Source organism: Manacus candei, unplaced genomic scaffold, assembly GCF_025592945.1.
Source record: "Manacus candei isolate 608988 ecotype Guabito, Panama unplaced genomic scaffold, ASM2559294v1 h1tg000019l, whole genome shotgun sequence".
Lineage (NCBI taxonomy): Eukaryota > Metazoa > Chordata > Aves > Passeriformes > Pipridae > Manacus > Manacus candei.
The window spans coordinates 4777733-4796858 of record NW_026138067.1 but is presented as its reverse complement, the minus strand read 5'-3'; the positions used below and the strand labels follow the sequence as shown (position 1 = coordinate 4796858).

The following is a 19126-nucleotide window of genomic DNA, read 5'->3' as shown; positions in this document are numbered from 1 at the left end:
GTAAAGTTTTCAATGAGTTTGCAGCCTCTCCCCAGTCTGTGCCTCATACCTCTAAAGAGCCACAGTGATTCATGAGGCACGTTCTCCTTTATCCTACTTGGGATTGATAACAACGAGAAGAGAAAAATAAGTTGCTATGCTGTGCTAAGAAGTTGTCTTAAGAAGAAACTTTACTCAGACTAAAAAAAAATCTGGATTTTCTATCTCTGAGTTTCAATGTTTTTCTTCCCTTTCCTTTATCAAATGGATGAAACAAGGCAGCCAGTTACTGAATTGCCTGCTCACTTTCTTCTGGTAATACTGTATACATGGTATTTTGTTGCAAAATGATAAGGAATTTTCTTCCCTGGAGAAGTTCAAGAGCTCATTCTCTTGGTTCTGTACCTGACCTAAGCTGTGCTGCTTTCCTGTCTCCACAAGCACCTCAGCTGGCCATGGGCATGTTCAGCACCTGCTGCTGCCCACAGAAGTACTCCCAGGGCTCCATCCCTGTCTGTGATTTCGCTTCTCTGAAACACAGAGCAAATTTCAGCAAAGCCATAAAGTTCCCCTCCCAGCAGGCTAGCACAGTGGAACACCTGGGTCATTTTTGCTGATTAGTCAGTTAAGGCATTATGGTCATTAAAGCTTTGGAACATGAACATCCCAGCTGATGGTGTGAATGACAAAGCAACCAGGGAAATGGAGAGCCAGTTCTGAGCTGTCGGGAGAGAGTGTAAGTTTATGACTGTCTTTGTCATTAGTGATGCAATATTCCAAAATGGTTCCCCAGGAATTCAGTTTGTTTGAACCAGGGATGATGATGTGACCAACCTCCTTCCCCTGCCTGTGAACTCTTCCTCCACTTGGGAGGGCATTGCAAGGGATAAACCTGCAAGGAGCTGAAGATTCCCTGCAGGTGTCCAGTGCAGACTGGTGATGGCACAGGTCACCCATTAAAGGCCAGCCAAGAGGGCCCTCTCTCTCTCTGTGCTGCAGTCACACTGTCACTGGTGCTCTCCAGGTTTTGTGGGGTGATAATAGGAATTCACATTTTCTTGGAAGGATAATAAAGAAGCCCAAACTCTCTCTGTCCCTGAAAGCTGTCCCTAAAGGTCACACCTGAGACATTGGCAGAGAAATTCTGCCTTGCTCCTGTTCCCTGGATAAAGAATGGAATTCAGTCTTCAGGGCTGCCAGATTTGACTTAAGTTCATATAAGAGATCTTTTAATTGAAATGTTTGATTAAAATGTTTATTATTCAAACAAGAAACTTCAAGATGTGATTAAAACCTTAAACAAAATCATAGATATTTTTGAGGAAGGGTAAGCTGAATTTGGAGCAGACTTCATGCCACATACTGAGCAAAAGCTATATCACTCTCCCTAACAAGGTTCCTGGAACAAATTAAAGAACCAGCTAAGTATCCTTCACAAGAACATGAGATGTCCAAGAGAGATGAGCCAGATGACCTTTTCTTGATTCAAGAAATGTCTGTTATGCTCTGATGATACATTTTTCTTTTACTTGCAAGCCCTACAGAATGGACTCTGATAGAATTTTTTGTGACAAGATCCTCTTTAATTACGTCTTTCCTATCATATGGCATGTGCTAAGGTTTCCAGTTGTGTCACAGGCTGAAACTCCTTATGCTAAGACCATATGCATCTGATGATAAAACACAAAAAAACCCCTAAACAACAGATCAAGAAGTTATCAGATACTTTAATGCAATTTCAGTGGTGTATTACAGCAAGGAGTAATATCTAGCTTTCAAAAAAATGAAAATGTTGCTTATGTTGCTGGTGAAAAGCCAAGTATTTTTGCAGTTACTTAAGAGCTACTGCTGAAAGTATCTGACACCCACCTTCAGCTGCATCTCTGCAGAGAGCCTGAGGATGCTGGGCAGAAGTCTGACTATTCTGTAGCTGCAGAAGGAGCACTGAGAGAAGGGTGTGTTGCTTCTCAGAACTGCCAGAAGATGCAGAATTATCTGAGAGAAAAGGAGAAATCTCTCAGGAGATGTTTGTGCTGTTGATAATGGCTGCAAATGCTGTGCTGGGCTCTATGAGGGGGCACAGCAAACACATGCCCTGGGGGTTTATGCTCTCAGCTGTTGTTCAGTGCATCTGTAGAATCTGTAGTAAATAATGAACTCCAGCTCTTTTAGAAGAGCAGCAACATGTTTTCTGTCCAGAATACCTGTAATCTTTGGTTTTGCCATGCTTATTAGGACAGCATCATCATCTGTCTCATGACAGCAAGTGTCTGGTGTAGCAGGTCACATACTAGAAAGATGTCATGCTCCCCAGTTTCAACATCACATCCAGCCTAATGGAGCATTTTTGAGCCCAAAGACCCTTGGACAGTATCCTCAGCATCAAAGCATAAAAGAGGCCATGGTGACAAACTGTAAAGCATATAACCTTTGGACTTGGTACTGTAGATGGAGAAAGCGGAGTGTCCCCTTCACCTGCCTCCAGGAGCAGGCTTTAATGTGCAGGGTGGTAAAAGTCCTTGTAGCCCCCTCTAAAGTCATCACAAAAGAATGGGATATTTTACCTGGGTGACTAACCCTGTTTGGAACAGACACAGGGATTTCCTGGAGATGCCTTTCTCTCCTTTGGTGGGCAAGTGAACCCATGTTTTTGATGAAGTCAGAGGAGCTGCCCCTCTGTGTCTTACACATGCCTGCTCTGTTTCCTGTGTGCAGCCTTGTTCACTGCCCTTTGTCCCCATGCCAATGCCAGGCTCCATGTGTTTAAAGGTCCCTGTCCCTGGGAGCAGGCAGCTCTGTCAGCACTCCTGAGCTGGTGTGCACAAGGAGCTCCCAGAAAGGGCACCCTCTGCATGGCTGGATATGACAGTCTGAGGAGCAGGGGGATTCCTAACCCTGTTGTTTTTATAACAAGTTCCCTTGCTGCCAAGCAGTGGGGAAAGCAGTTTCTCTCAGTTCTGTGCTTATGTGGCTGGGGTAGGAGGGCAGCAGAGCAGGGCAACCCCTGTGCTTGCAGACACCCCAGGGCCTCAGAAAGCTGTTTTTCACCAAAATCATACTCTCTGAATAAACAGAGGAGCTGTGCAGATAATAAACCTTTGATATTTCAACCTATCACACGTGCAAAGCCAAATGCTGCAGAGAGTAAGTATTCAAGCAGAAAAGGCATTTGGAAAATCTGCAAATGGGACCTGGGCTTGTTTTTCTTGTTAATTCAAAGCTGTCTGCAGCATGTTGATGCTACCTGCTCGGAGTGGTGCATGTCAGGACACTGACCTCCTCTCCCCTGTGAAGCAAAAGGAGCTGTGGTCCCCCTGTGCAGCTGCCCATCGGAGCAGGGATAGGCCAGGCACAGAGAGACTGGTCCTTGCTGCTGTGATGTGCTCCGTCCCCAGTGGGGAACTGGCTGTTTCTGAAATCAGTAGGGGCCTTGCTGGTGTCTTTCAGAGAAACTGGATTGGAAGCTTGACAAGGCAGGAAGCTCATGCAGCTGCACTTGGAGGGCAAAAGCATCGTGGCAAAAGTTGTAGTTTACACTGGAGAGAAAGATTTACAGTTCTGCTGTGTTTCTTTCCCAGGAGGACTGGGCTATCCTATGCACCTCTTTGTGTGGTTTCACAATCAGAAAGCTGATGCAGCTGAAAACCAAGCTGTATTTTCTACTGGATGGAGCCCCTGATCACCAACGCACAAAGACACCAGTGTCAGCACCAGGAGAGTGCAGGACCACCCTTTCTGATCACAGCCCATTAGGAAACCACAACCTTCATGCAGAGCTTGAGCCTGCAGACTTGCAACAGCCACATGCTTCTCCATCGCATGGAGCAAAGGTGTATTTTGTGTGAGCATTTATGACCTAAACTGGGCTGATTCATCCATGAGCCACTCCTGTGTGAAGCAGAGGTCATACAGTGCTGGATCCTGCCCTCCAGTCTCTACTCCTGTATAAGATATAAATAGTTATTAAGCCTAAAAATGTTTACAGTTTTTTCTGTACCTGAAAAGAAACTAGGTTAGGGAGTAGAAAAGCACTTTTCTAAATCTAGCTTTCCCCTAAGGAGAGAGGAAGGTGAACTTTCTGTTCATAGACAATACATGTAAAGGGTTTTCATCAGTGGATGTATCTCATCCATGTGTTGCATTGTTACTTGATGAAAACAATGTGCTGGTGAGATCTCTTAATGTTTGCCACAGGATTATGATTTTAGGGGCGTGCTGAGATAACTAGGATAAGATGGAGACAGAGGCCTTGCAAGGTTTGTACAGAGACAACCAATATGTTTAGATTGCAAATGTTGGGCACAGTGTTTCTTGTTGCATTTTCACTTGAGAATCTTTCCACAGTACATGGCTAGGATCCAGGGTGAATAAACTGAATTTTACAGTTTCTAGCATTTGCTGTCTCCTACCAGCTCAGTTGGAGGAGAGGGAATGGGAAAGGGACAGTGGGGGATTAATTCAGTTTCTGTTGCCCTGTGATGTTTTTTCTTAAAACACTTCACACACCACAACCCCATTGCAGTGCTCTGACTCCAGCACCTCTTCCAGAAACAACACAGGGCTGTTGCCGCTTGCCATGGTCGCTCCCCAAAACTCTGGCATTGCCAGCAGGTGCCTGCAAGTGGGGGTGTTGCTGCTGTCAAGATGAACCATAGTAACTGGAGAGAAGAAAGTAGTCTCTGGGGGTTCTTAATATTCCTAAATTCCTGAAGTACATGTGCAGTAAGATAAAAAAAGCCTGAATCATTTTGCATTTTAATAAGTCCTTTGGTGAAGAACCATGATTTCCTGAATCAAGAAGACTGGCAACAGCTGCTGAACCAATGTCAGTATGGCAAAATTTAGTGGCATCCCTCACCTGAGATCAAAAGACAGTCTGCGAAATTGCCTTTGAAAACACGCTTCTGGAAGGAAAAGTACAATCCAGACTTTGTTTTTCATTGTTTATAAACATGATCATACAGCAGCTTCAACAGCTGACATTAGGATTGCAGCTGCTTGGCCTATGCCATGCTAAGCTGCCGTGACTTTGGGCAAGAGCCACTCTAAGTAGCACTGTCGTGACTGGTACCAGCAGGAGGCACGAGGAAGGGCCACGTCTCCTGTCCAGCTGTTTCTGTGGCAGAGGTGAGTGTCCCAGCTCCCACAGCCCCTCCTCTCCTCTCCTCTCACCAGCTGTTGTCCACCAGGCCCCCTCCAAGACACCGGTGGGGAGGATGCTCCTGGGCTGAGGCTGCAGCAGAGGCCAAGGGAAGCTGCCACAGGGCGCTCCTTCACTGGCGAGGGCAGTGGTTGTCTTCCCACACCAAGGATTACTGAAATGGACATGCTCATGGTGGAATTAAATTTGAGTATTAGCAATAACTTACACTGCTGAAAAGGAGATCATGAGAACATCTGAAGTTGTCTTTTGTGCAAGCTTAAAACTACACTGTCTGGGATGTGATGAATACTGCTCACAAAGACTCAGGTGACCACCCAGGAGTTAATATTATTAAGATCATTTATTCCTTTTGTAATTCTAAGAAAGCTTTCAGGTTCATCAAGTGAGCGACTTCTGTTCCTTTTATCCTGAGATGGGTACACCTACTAGAGCTGGCTGCATGTCAGTTTGAAAAAACACATTTTCTGAGCCTTATTTACATGAAAAAAATCCAGATTGTTATAACCATTTCTATTCACATCAAAAGCATTTTTAATTTGCAAGCATTTCTTTGTTATTTCCTGCTTAGACTTCATTACTGAATCACAGCTGCTGAGAGGGATGCTGGCACATTGCTCAGCCTTCTCGCCCACCCCTGCTGAACCAATGGAGTTTCCATTCCTGCACGGGGATGTCAGGTCTGCCACCAGCAGTCCAGAGACACACACATGCTCAAAATAGCCCCTGGACCATTCAAGCTGAAAGCTTCAACCCCTGGAGAGTCAGGGAACACTGAGATCCAGTGTCCCATCATTGCTCTGCCAAGGTTTCCCCACACATGTGTGGGGTGACCATCTCTCCTGCCCCACCATGAGCACCAATGACTGGAGGTAAGAGACAGACACCAAAGTCTCAGCAGGGAGCCAGGAGGAGCAAGAGCTGGCAGCACCCAGCTGCTGCTGAAATGCAGCTTGCCTGGCAGCATGCAGCCTCCTCCGTCTGCCGGGCATCGATGCACCCGAGCAGAGGTGGCAGGAGAGATGCTGCTGGCAGGTGACACCAGCCTGAACGGGCCCTGGGTGAGACAACTCGGTGCTGAGTGCTGAGCTGCTGGGATGGGGCCTGGCCTGAGACCTGTACAAACAGGGGACAAGAAGCACTTTTTCAAGGCAGGAAATTGCTCTGGCTGGCCCTGGAAAGGACATGGTAACGTGGTTGCTGGCCCTCACCTGCAGAGCTGAGCTGCAGTGGAACAGGACACAGCCACGGTGCACAGGTACAGGTGCCACTGCAAGACAGTGGAGTGGCATCTGGCCTGGCCCACGGGTCACTGTGGGGGAGGTTCTGGGCCGCTTTTTCTTACTCTGCCCATAGCGTACTTGTTCGCAGTGCATCTCTGTGAAGACCGTGCAGTCAGTCACGCGAGATGTTACATAAATCAGTTACTAATTTCTTCAGTGACTGAAATACCAGCCAGCCCCCAGAATGGCTCAGCTAAAGAAGCAAACGTGGTGGGGGTGAGAGAAGGGGACAAGAAACCCCCACACGAGCCCAGCAGAGCGTGGGGTGCAGGCAGCAGTGGAGGCTGAGCTGAGAACAGGGTTTCCACCTGCCATGGGCTTGTCAGCAGAAGGAAAAATTAACCCATTCTGCATGTTTTAAGCCCAGCTATGAGCCCACCGGGCACTGGGCAGCCACTCCCTGCACCAATGGACAGCTCTCCTCCCTCATGCCCAGTGAAGCCCCTTTGGCTCTCGCTGCAGTGACCACATAAACTTTTTGGCCCTTCAGATCCAAGCGAGGCAGGCAAGGCTGCAACCTGCCCGGGCAGAGGCGATGCCATCTTCTGCTCCTGGGGAGGAACAACCCCAGGGACCAACACGGACTAAGGCTGGATGGCTGAGAAGCACAGGGCTGCTCACAGCAGCCTTCTGCACCCCTCGATTCTCTCTTTCTTAAACAATTTGTTTTATAAACACATTAGTTTCTCTGCTGATGCCCTCAACCATTTGGATGTTGCTGTCACTGCAGTGCTCAGCAATGCCCTATGCCAGGAGGCTGCTCCCAGTGAGCGTGGGGTGTCAGTGTGGCTGGGGCTTGGAGCTGGCAGACCCAGCCTCTGCCTGTGTGGTGAAAGAAGCTGGATTCAGTGCGCTGGGGATGTGGGATGATGAGGCTTCAGCAGCCCACAGAAGCTGAGCCAGAGTCTCTTGGATGGCTGTACCTCACTGCCAGAGGTCATCCACTTGTACTTGGAGCCTCATGCTGTCCTCATCCCTGCCTGGTCTGTGCCTGGCCTCAGCAGGAGGATGGGGAAATTTTGCCAAGGGTCCCGTCCAACCCACGTAGACCTGTGACAGCCTGCCAAGGGTTCTCCTGGGTGTCTGCAGCATCAGAGACTGGCTAATCACTGAGTAATCACACAGGCTAATTACAGGGTTACTTTTGCCCTCCACAATAAAGTGCTACCTCATAATTAAAAATAAAGAGAATGGCAATCCTAATTATCAGGCTTTCATTAGGCTGAGGCACACACAGCACTGCAAGGACTGTTCCTGTGACTTGCTCTCAGTCCCCACCCACTCCTGCCTATTACACTCCTGGGGAAGCCCAGGGCAATCTATCCCGCTGAAAACAGAGGGTGAGATGACCATCTCCACATAGACCTCACCAAATGCCATGCAGATCAAAGGATCAAGAGGAACCTGCCCTTGAGCATCCCTCAAACTTCAATGCCTGCTGCAATCCCACCTGCAGGCTGCTGCTGACGCTCAATCCTCAGCCACCTTAGCAGCTCGTGCATTGCAGCGTTAACATAACCGTAAATTACACTATGTTCCATGTGTTCACATCCACATGGAAGATAATCATAGCCTGGTATGTCTTTGTGCTTAAAATACTGCAGCAAATACACCGTGTTACTCTTCCCAGGTTTCCCGAGCAGCCTTAGCCCGGCACGCTGGGGAAGGAAGGGCTGCACAGGGCTGTCTCAGGCTGCCTCTGCCGAGGTGCTGGGTACGGGCAACTTCTGCTGGAGGTAGGAGGGATTACAAGTGTCTCAAGAGTTCACTGACAGCTGTAAGTTTTGCTCCCACTAATAATGACGTGACAAAATACTGTATTAAAATTAGTAAGCACTTCTGTGCTGTTCATAAGGCAGTGTAGAAGAGATATCAGGTTATTCCTTTCAGCAAATGCTGAACTCACCTTAAGATTCCCCCATTACAGGAAAGACACTTTCACTAGGTCTGCCTCTGCCGTTCCCTTGCAAAATAAGACTTTAGCCAAGGACCTGAGGGCCACAGCTGCACTCAAAGCTCAGGGTGTGAAGGATTTGGCTCTCAGAGGTGTCTCAGTCTGGGCAGGCAGTGGATTTGCCCATATTCCTTCATGAGTCTCTTCAGGAGTGCAGTCAGGTCCCATTCACCCACGCAGCCATCACCTTCCTCCAGCAATGCCATCAATTTCAACTGGACAAAATACAGCCGAGTTCCCTGCCGAAGAGAAGTGCATCCCAGCTGTTAGTCTGTAAGGAAGTGGATCTGATACATCCCAACAAATGGGGCCAGACCTGCAGAGGCAACTCGGATTTCTGGGAGCTTGGCTGAGGACCTGAGGTTGGAGGAGCTCCTATGGTTTTGCACTACAGACAGGCACCTCTGAGGTCTGTTTGCAATGCAGCATTGAAAACAACCAAGCAAACCCGGGGCTGCAGCACTGCCTTTGCCACTCTGCAGGTCAGAATGCTGAAAACCAGGAATCAAAGTGATAAAGTATAAATGTCTGAGAACCAGAGAGAACTTAGGTAAGTCCCAAAGGCAGCCCTGCAAGCTGTCTGCAATCTGCAAGCCCATGGGGTGACTGTGCCTCACTGACCCTGGCCCTCTACCCCTGCTCCCCATCCTTTCCTCCCCCAGGGCAACCCTGCCCAGCCCTGATGCTTTCATGCTTACTGTACTTAAAAGCAGCCAGGAACAGTTTACCCCATGTGTCTAAGGCTATCACTGAGAAGCACCCTGACCTGAACCACCCTCTGCTCTGCTACTCAGTGTGCAGGGGTATGTTATCTGAGCCAGCTTTCCTCTTCCTCCTGGTTAATCAGTGCTAATTGATTAATTGGGGCTCACCTCTCTCCCCTTTGGAAGAAGAGAGGTAGCATCACTCTTGATGGAGCACATGTATTTGCTTTCAGAAAGCTGCCAGCATCCTTTGGAAAATAGCCAGGTACATTCCCCAACATAACAAGAAATCATCATGTGAGAGATGGGCAGCCATGTGCCTGCCCTTTACTCCAACACCTCTGCCTGGAGTGGGACCAACAGTGACATGCCCAAGTGCTGCTCAGCTGTGATGACCATGTGCTGTCAAGGGCCTTGAAACGCTCCTCCCCAGCCTCGTGCCACACTGAGACCTCTCCGTGCATTTAGCGGGTATTATCCAGGCCACGTTTTTCCATCCAGGTCCTTCACCTGGGGGTGCAAGGGATTGGGAGCACAAAATTGGAATGGAGACTTGGTGTATTTACCAGGGGCTGGAGGTAGCACTGGGGAGATCAGCCGGCTGCCCCAGGGAACGGGACAGGGTGGGGCTGGAGGGGAGAGGGGAAGGAAGCGGTGGTTTTCAGCAGCCGTGCCGGAACCTCCCAAGGGCCACGTCATCTTACTGAAAAAGAGCTCATGTGCTGTGAAAGGTAAAAATTGCCTCTGGGGTTATTTAGTCACTGTCCACAAGCTGGTAGTGGGATTACGAGCATGAACATGGTGATCACCCAGCACCCGCAGCACAGTGCTTGGAGGACAGGCTGCTTTTGCTCCCACACATCTCATTCCATCTCATCCCCAGCACTGTGGTACAGGGGATATGCAGCTGGTGGCCCTCGAAAGGCAGCTCCAGCCAGCCAGGAACCCTGCTGCTGAGCCTCCCTCGCCTGCCAGGGCGAGCAGCAGCAATGCCAGCCTGTCCTCTGCCTGCACCCAGCCCAGGTCCAGCCCAGAGTCACAGCTGTCCTGCACAGCACTGTCAGCCTGCAGAGAGACGGGCTGTGCCCTGGGGACATGCCTGGGGGGATGGACTTTGGGTTGGTAGGAGCAGGCTGAGGCTTTTTGATTCAGTTATTCCTATCCAACTGGGAGTTATCTTGAACATTCCTCCAGAGCACCACGTGGTTTAGAGGTGACGCTGTCCTTGAGAACCATCATTTTGCACGTTTTAACACAGAAAGAAAAGGAAGTCCCCACCTTGTGCCACAAGAAAGTGGATGGTAGGAGACCCAAGGGACCTAAGCTTCCCCTGGGCAGAGGGGCAGCACTGCTGGGAAAATAAAGTGGGTTAAAAGGCGTAGTGGCATGCTTCCTTTAGCCACTGAAGGTTGCAGGACATGGCAATTTGAAGATCAGCAAAACGAGATCAGCGGTTCGGGACAGCCTTCCCTGTTCTGCTGTTACTTTCTTTCTAAAACTTCTGATGGGTGTGAAGCTTCAGGGAGGAAGCCAGGGGAGCCGTGACCTGGCATCTGTGTTGCATGGATTCGTTGCTCAGAAAACAGGGATGGCAACTAACTGTTTAAAAAGTGGAGGCTGAAGAAGAGCTCACCTAAGGAGCAATCAGCTTTTTCACAGAAAAATAAGCTGCTCGGATTGCTGTGGTCACCTACATGTGTGACATCACAGGACAAGCTAGGAAAGACAGCTTTCTTAAACTCCCTTTTAAGTAACACCCCCCAAATGTGGCTTTCCACCCTACATTGTTGTTTCGGAGGAATAAGGTGCCCAGGTCTTCAGGGAGGATTCTGTAGCTGCTGGGAGAAAGGACCTCTAAGGATGTAGACTTGTAACCAGCAGCTTGAATTCAGTCTGTCAAATAAACATCAGTTGGATCTCGTTCTGACTTCTGATGTGCAGTCATTCACTTATCTGAGGGAATTTCAAATGGGCCTGCTGATGGGCACACGTGCACCTGCAGAGCAGCTCTCTACCCTCCTGCTACGGGCAATGGCAAAGAGCCACTCAGAGAGGGCTCTCAAAGTACACCTGTGAAAGTTAATTAATATAAGGGATATGAAAGCTATTACCTGAAAAAACACCAAGTTGCTTTCTGATTCTTTCATTATTAATTATTATTAATAATTAAATATCTTTGGTTTACATATTCAGGACATCTCTAGACAGGTTCCTGCCCCTGAAGTAGTGGTTGTACAGGTGAAATAAGAGAGGTGTCCAGACCCACACAGCTTGAACTTTGGGGGAAACTGAGCCCATTTTCCCACACTCAGTCCTGAAATACAGTGAAGTGTATTTCAAATGTATGTATTTCAAATTGCTGTATATACAGCAAATTTTGGACATGAATCATGTTTCCAGAAACATATGTAATTTCTGAGATCCCAGCTTCTGGATCCCAGCTTCTGGATCAATCCCACCTGTAATTTATAATCCTGTTTTTCAAAAAAGAAGGCAGGAAGTGTTAATTAGCCATAAAGCTCTCGCACCAGCCTTCTGTAAATGGTGTCATAGGACTATCATTTTCCATTCAGCTCTCCAAGCAAGCTCCTGCAGATAGGATCTGATTCCCTCCTGGATTGTTACTGGATTTCAGAGAAATGTTTTGATCCTTGTTGCTGTCAGAGAAACTGACAGTGACTAGACAGGTCCACCTGGAAGGCTCTGTCACACCACACACCAAGCACTCCAGCCTTGCTCCAGCAAAGTGACAATAAAGCACATGAAGATTCCCACAGAAGTCAGTGTAAGCAGCCAGAAGCCTCCGGATCAGGCCACGAGCAACTCATAAAGGAGGAGCCATCAAGTGACAAATACTGCCATCTCTGGAAATGGTTCTTCAGAGGGATGAAGTGGTGAGTCACAGTCCATAAACCTCTGGTCTGTGACACTGGTTTTCACTGCAGACATTTTAAGTTGCTCCAGTATGTGCCTCACCCTTCTTATTTATAGAAATTAGTGAGGCATTTCATAAAAATAAATAAATAAATAAATAAATGCTTCCTATGAAAGGAAACAATGACAAAGCAAGAGATATCAGTGGTAAAAAAGAAATACAGCTAGCCTAGCAGAACAGCTATCCTATGGCACAGGCAGGAGAAATTATAAATAGCAGCAGCAGTAGTGCCTGGGAGTTGCATCTTGGCACCAATGCCTCCGGCCAGCTCTTCCTGGCTCCTGTTCAGAGTGACATAGGAGGGCAGGGCAGGGCAGAAAATCCCCAGCAGCCCTCTGACCCCCTGCTCAGGCAGGGCAGGCCCCAAGCACAGCGCTCCCTAGGGACACAGCAGGCAGGCTACCACTGACACTCGATCCTGGTCAAAACAGCAGTGGAGAACAAGGCTCTTCTTTTAGGAAACACAGTTTCTCCTGGTGCAACTACCTGAAAGGCACAGGGGAAGAGCCCGGAGATAGAGAAGGTCATTGTTTTTAACTGGTTTTCCCAACACTTGAGATGATGATGTAATAATGTAGCTTGGCTACGATAATCCCTGTTCACAGCAGGGAGAAAGTCTCTGTGCCACTACTACAATATTGGACTAAAGAATGGCAGGAGGAGAGCCAGAGGAGCCTCCATGGGCTGGCTCTCACACCGAAGCTGGTAACAGAGGGTACCATATATTCATTCCTCTTGGGACTGCTTCATTAAGGGTGTAACTGTGTTCACAGAAGATAGTGAAGGAAACAGCCAGAGCAGCATTCTATTGCTTGCATATTTTCTCAAAGGTGTTGGGAGACATGGATGTATAAGAGCACTTCATTGCAAGATCCTCATGATATGGGACAGACACAGACACGGACAAAGACTCAGCCTGGTATTCCAGAGTGGTTGCAATGGGTTCCCGCCTTCCTTTGGGTTTCAGACTATCACGCATTGATGGTGGCACAAGCAACACATTAGTTACAACTGATGGACAGCAATTAGGGAGCTCTGGTAATCTGAAATGTGTTACCTAGTTTAGGGTCAGGCCAAGCTCAGCAGATGGGATGAAATTTGAAATAGAATGGATTTTTGTATCATGAGGGTGGTGAAACACTGTAACAGGTTGCCCAGAGAGGTAGCGGATGCCCCATCCCTGGAAACATTCAAGGTCAGTTTGGATAGGGCTCTGAGAAACCTGATACAGTTGAAGATGTCCCTGACCATGGCAATAGGATTGGACGACATGGCCAGAGAAGGTTCCTTCTAATCCAAACTGTTCTTCGATTCTATTCTGTTATTCTAACTTGCTGACTTGATTGCTTCAAATCCTGTGTCCCTACCCTAACATCTGTATTTAGCCAAGATACTCACTCCTGGTTTAACTACCAAGCCAAACTTCATCCCACCACTGATGTGAAGGTCATCTGCACAGGCATGAGGACCTGATCTCGCTGATTGAGTACAGAGTGCTCAGTACACCTCCTCCAGCCCACCACAGCTGCAGACATACAGATCAATTGCACTTCTCAGCAGGACTCCAACAGCATAATCCCACTCGCAGCAGAGCGTGGCCATCACAGCACTGGCTGGTTGCCTGCCACTCTGGAAAAGAAAGGGTTACTGTGCCAAAAATACAGGACACAGCTTCTTTTCAAGCGATGCCCTTGTTGACATGTTAGTTGTGATAGCTACTGGTGTTCAGTATGGAAATCATCCCTGGGTGCAGATTCACGGCACAATCCGGTTCATGACCAGCACACGGAGGCAGCATGTGCTCCAGCCCCTTGATGGGACATGGCATATTCTGCACTAAATAAGACCAAGCTTGTACCTCTCTGCTCCCAGTTTGTCTTTAAAGCTGATTTCCTCAGTGACTGAGAAAAAGTAAGGCAGAATCTCCACAATAACAATAGGAAACACTTAAAAAGTAGGCTGTGGCTCAAAACAACCTGCCTGGTAGCTGCTTGCAGGAGGAGGGCTGGGGCATGGGAAACTGTGCCGGGGTCTTGAGAGCTGGTAATTCATGTTCTGCAACCACAACCTGGCCACAAACCTCTGTGCCAGCAGAGAGTGGGGCAGCAATCTAGGGGCTTCAAACTGTTCAGGCAAGCAGCTAGGGATCTGGCAGGAGGCTGAGTGAAAGACAACACAATAAACTAAAAAAAAAAAGTAACTCAGAGAACAGGAAACTGTTGGGTGGGACTTTTCTTCTGACCATCTTGCAAAGGGGAAAAGGGGGATGAAGAGAAGCAATTTGCAGATTCATGTGGTGTAAGCAGTGCAAGGGTGGAAAGGGAGGCTGCAGAGTGCCCCACCACCAGGAAGCACTGGCAGTGAGGGAAGCGAGGGGTTTCACCCATATGGGCAGCTGGGTTCAGCTGGGTTCAGCTCTCCCCAGGACCCTTTGGCTGGCACTGAGTACTCTCTGCAGGTTGCTCAGAGGTGCTCGGAAATGGTGCAAATCTGTGCCCTGCCTGCACGAAGTGCTGGTAGTCTGTTGTCTTAGCCAGGACTCAGCATATCCAGAAAATCTTCTTCCACTATGTTTTCTTCCCCCATGGCGCAGCCGGGGGACAGTGTGGAAGGAGCTGGCTGCTCAGACTTGCTCTGTTTAGGGTAACAGCAAACTCCTTCCTTCAGGGAAGGGAGTTGCACACCTGCCTGCTGCAGTTTCTCACCATACAACCCCATGTTCTCATAAACCAAGCAACACATGTCAGGGCTCTTGTTTGCTCCCTGGCAGTGGGAATTTGTGGTATATCCTGGCTATAAAAAATGCTGGCTTTCATGTGGACCCAGTGATAAGAACGAAGATGGAAAGGGGATAGGCTGGAAAACTGAAGAGTTGAGATGGGTGCCAGGTACAGGTAACAACATCAGGTGGAGCATAAAGGCAAATCCCTTTCCAAGGTAACAAAATGCAGAAGAGAAAGACTTCTATTTCAGTGTTCCAGCCCCCAAACCACACCATTTGGCTACAGTGGCAGAAGGCTTCATTTATCACAAAGAAGTAAAGGTGGGGCAAACACATAAAGTCATACAGGAAATCAGAAAAGCCAAAGCTGATTAGCAGCAGAGCTTCCTGTAGAGCTGTCTATGTTGGAATGATCATGCCTTCCTGGTGTTGATCCTTCTGGAGCAGAATACAGAATTGTTTCTACTCTCAAAATAGACAGGATTATTCAGAAAGTGAGAATGAAGAGCCATGGGAAGCCAGTCCTGTTTTTCAGCTCCACATTCCCATAGCCCAGGGGTAGCTGCGGATACTTCACAGAATCACAGAATGGATAAGATTGTAAAGGACCACTGGAGAACACCTAGTTCCAGCTCAGACATCCCCCAGAGCACATTACTCAGGATTGTGTCCAGGTGGCTTTTCAATCTCTCCAAAGAAGGAGAGTCCACAACATCTCTGGGCAGCCTGTTCCAGTGCTCTGTCACCCTCATAGTAAAGAAGTTCTTCCTCATGTTCAAGTGGAACTTCCTTTGCATAAGTTTCTGCCTCTTGTCCTACTGTTCAGCACCAAGAAGAGCCTGGCTCAATCATCCTGACATCCTCCCTTCAGATACTTATAAACATTGATGAGGTCCCCTCTCAGTCTTCCCAAGCTTCCCCAGGCTAAACAGTCCCAGCTCCTTCAGCCTTTACTCATAAGTGAGGTGCTCCAAACTCCTAATCGATTGGACTAGATGATCTCCAGAGCCTGCTTCCAACCCTAACTAAACCTGTGAGTCTGTGAATCACATCCATGGCCCTCCACTGGACTCTCTCCAGTATTTCCTTCTCTTTCTTGAACTGGAAAACATTACTGGCCACAGCACCCTAGGTGAGGCCTCACCAGGGCTGAGCAGAAGAGCAGGATCACTTCCCTTGACCTGCTGGCAATCCTTTTCCTAATGCACCCCAGGGTACCTTTGGCCTTCTTGGCCACAAGGACACTGCTGGCTCATGGACAGCTTGTTGCCCACCAGGACCCCCAGGTCTTTCTGCTTTTAGCTGGTTGGCCTCCAGCCTGTGCTCCTAAGGAGCTGTTCTCCTTAGTTTGTGTGGCAATTTTTGCAATTACTTCCACCTGGATTTGGGGAGTTTTTGAATTACAATCTGGTAATATCCTGGCTGTGTCCCTGTGGAGAAAATAAGCTGTTAAGTCTGAGCTGCCCAGCCAGCTCTTGTGAAGATGGAGAGGGGGATTGCTTTCATGCACAACAGCCGAAAGAGTGACAACTTGTTTTTGAAGACCAGTATCATGACTGCAGTGGCACTGTTGCAGGAGGCAGAGGCTGTTGTTAACCTCCTTTTCACTCCATGCAAAGCTGGCTCCAACACAAAGGAGCACAGGGACTGCTGAACAAAACCAGGCATGAGCCCCACAGAGCAGTGCTGTCAGAAAAGACATGGAGCAGTCAGAACTCACCCATCCCTCCCTGCTCAGCTATGCTAGCTAGCATCAGTGCCACTGGGCTTTGTTCTTTGCTAACATGATATGGAAGATGATTTTGGATCTCCGTACTCACTGTTTACTGCAGATCCCTTGGGAGTTTGCCAGTGCTCTGTACTGATACCTGCTTGGTCATGCCCATGCAGCATGTGCCACAGGCAGAGAGCATGAAAACATCAGCAGCAGAGCCGAGAGGTGCAGCTGGATGAAAGAGGCTTGTTTTTATGGAGAAAAATATCTGGGGAAAAAAACCCAAACCAACAACTAGAAGAAACCAGTCTATATCCATGTTTAAGTCAGATTCTTGTAACTATCAAAGCCCTGTTGTTTGCCTTTGCATTTCTGTCTATGCAAATCCAAGTGCATGTTCCTGAAGACTTTCTCACTCAAGACCACTGAAGTACCTGAGCATCCTGCTCTCAGCACTGGGGCATTTGACCTGTGGAACACCTTTACACCTTGTAATAGGCATAACCCAGGCTGAGGGCAGGGGAAGACGGCAGCAGCAGATTCCCACCCAGTGAAGATCTGCACTGGGATGGCTGTCCCTGTGCTGACTGGATCCCCTCCAGTGCTGCATGCCCAATTCAGTGTCATGTTTGGCAAAAGTGTTGAGTGCCTCTGTGCCACAAAGTGCATCACCCAGCTCAGTCTCTGACACCCTGCAACAGCCAGAGCCATTTACCACTTTTCTCAGTGCTTTTTAATCTGCATTTCATAAAGGCAAGAGGCTTGTATAATCCTGAGGCCTGACTGCCTGTTTTTGTCCTCAGTATCCCTAGGGTAACCTTGATCAAATTTGGCCAAGATGCCCCAGATACACTGGAGTTCTGATAAATTTACTGAAAATTGGTGGCTGGGCAGAGAAGAAAGAGAGACCAACATCAGCAGCCCTGTCCACAGAAGGGAGGCCGAGCTCACCTGGTAGGAGCTGGGTTTGGTGGCAAATGACGTGCCACTCAGCACATGCACGGGCCACCCTTCAACACATAGGCACAGCTGGGGTGGCCATGCCACCACCTCTGGCACAGCAGCAGTATTGCTGGCAGTGAGATTTCATGGGCCAGGCAGCTCAGCAGAGGTTGGAAGCCTGTTTTTATCCATCTCACCACTCAACAGCTTGTTTCCTGATGCTTTTAAAAACTGGCAGTTTGCAGTGCATGAAAAGACAATTCCTTTTTCTTTGTATATTTCTTTGAATTGCTTTTGCAATGACATTTTTAGTAGCTGTTTCCATTTAATTTTCCTCTCTCTGGGTTTAACTGCGCTCATGCTACCACAGTTAAGAATCACTGGCCATTTAATGGTTCGCCTTTCACTTACAGCAGACACGTTTAGCGTATTGCTTGTCCGTAGGCCACATCCTCAGCGGCTGACAGCTAACATTCTGTGCTTGTTCAGGGGGGTCTGTCACTTGTACAGATAGAGCAAGTGAAGATCTGGGGCAAGGCTGCATGTGAGTGTAATGGGAACCAGGATGGAAGGGTTTGCCTCAGAGCAACTCAGGACGCTTCCCAGACTATGAAGGCCAAGCAAAGAGAGTGTCAGAGATGTTTTTAAAGCTCTTATTTTGAGTTTAGTCTGTAGTGCTGGGCCAGATGTAATCACTTCCATGCTCCCTTTCTTCCTGTCCCCTTTGGGATGAGTTATAAACAGCCCTGATGACATGCTTTGCCCTCCTCTTCTCCTCCCAGCCCCTTGGCTCAGTGTGGAACAGAGCTCATGCTGTACCACATCACACCTGCAGGTACCCAGTTCTGGCCAAGGCTAAGCAAGGCTGGTGTTGGAATAGACTGCTGGTAATTCATTTCTCTGGGGCCAGTCACCCATGTCTGGCTCTCTTATGACATCTACCAAACACGTCAGCCTGAGGAAGGAAGCCCTCACCAAGCAGTTATTGGGAGGCTCCCCAGTGAGCTTGCATGGGAACAACATACCATCACAACTAAGGGTTTGGGATTTCTTACCAGAACGCACATAAGCTGGGCAGTGCATGCAAGTTATGGATGGACACTGAGGTATGGATGCTCAGAGCACATTTCTAGAAGCAGAAAAGCACCAAAACATTCAGATGCCTCTAAGCCACCCACAAGGAGGTAGCATTTGCCACAGGCTACAGCATCCAGTGCTTTTGCTCTGCTCCTCTGCTGGGATGACTGGGACTAAAGCAGTCCTAGTCCAACACATGCTTGAGAGTAACAGTCTGTTTGCTTCAGCTCCCCAGTGTCAAAGGCAGTGAATTGTCATCTTTCCTAGGAAAGATAAGGAATTTGTTCAGTGTTACATAATTTGTTAACTTTTGCTTTACCTGGCATTTTGTTACCTGTCCCTTGGGGCTGCAGGTGACTGGACAGGTTTGACTCCCTTGCCAGGGGGAGCAAAGTCGCTCTCAGCTGGGAGAAGAACAGCCCCAGCCAAGGACCACCTCCAGATGAGCACTTTGGCTTTGTGGTTATCTTAGTTGGTAGGAGAGCTCTTGCTCCATCTCCAGCCCGGAGCTCTTCTTCCTCTGCTCACTTTCTTTCTTGCAGACTCATATGAAGCGCAAGGGGAAAGATGTAAACCTGGAAAGAGGGATGGAGACAGCCCTAGGGGTCTAAATTGATGACCTTACAGAACAAAAAAAACCTAAGAATGTTTTATC

General features: G+C 48.3%; 1 long non-coding RNA gene across 2 annotated transcripts; it reads right to left on the bottom strand.

Annotated features, from left to right (window-relative positions):
• Positions 1-4226: 4226 nt before the first annotated feature.
• Positions 4227-19126, bottom strand: LOC127470151 (uncharacterized). Of its 2 annotated transcripts, none has more exons than XR_007904183.1 (4): positions 18791-19126; positions 16559-16720; positions 13415-13645; positions 4227-8616 (listed from the first exon to the last, which is right to left on the bottom strand). It is a non-coding gene; the product is annotated as an uncharacterized LOC127470151 (long non-coding RNA). The 2 variants fall into 2 exon arrangements; XR_007904184.1 differs by having other exon boundaries at positions 18806-19126.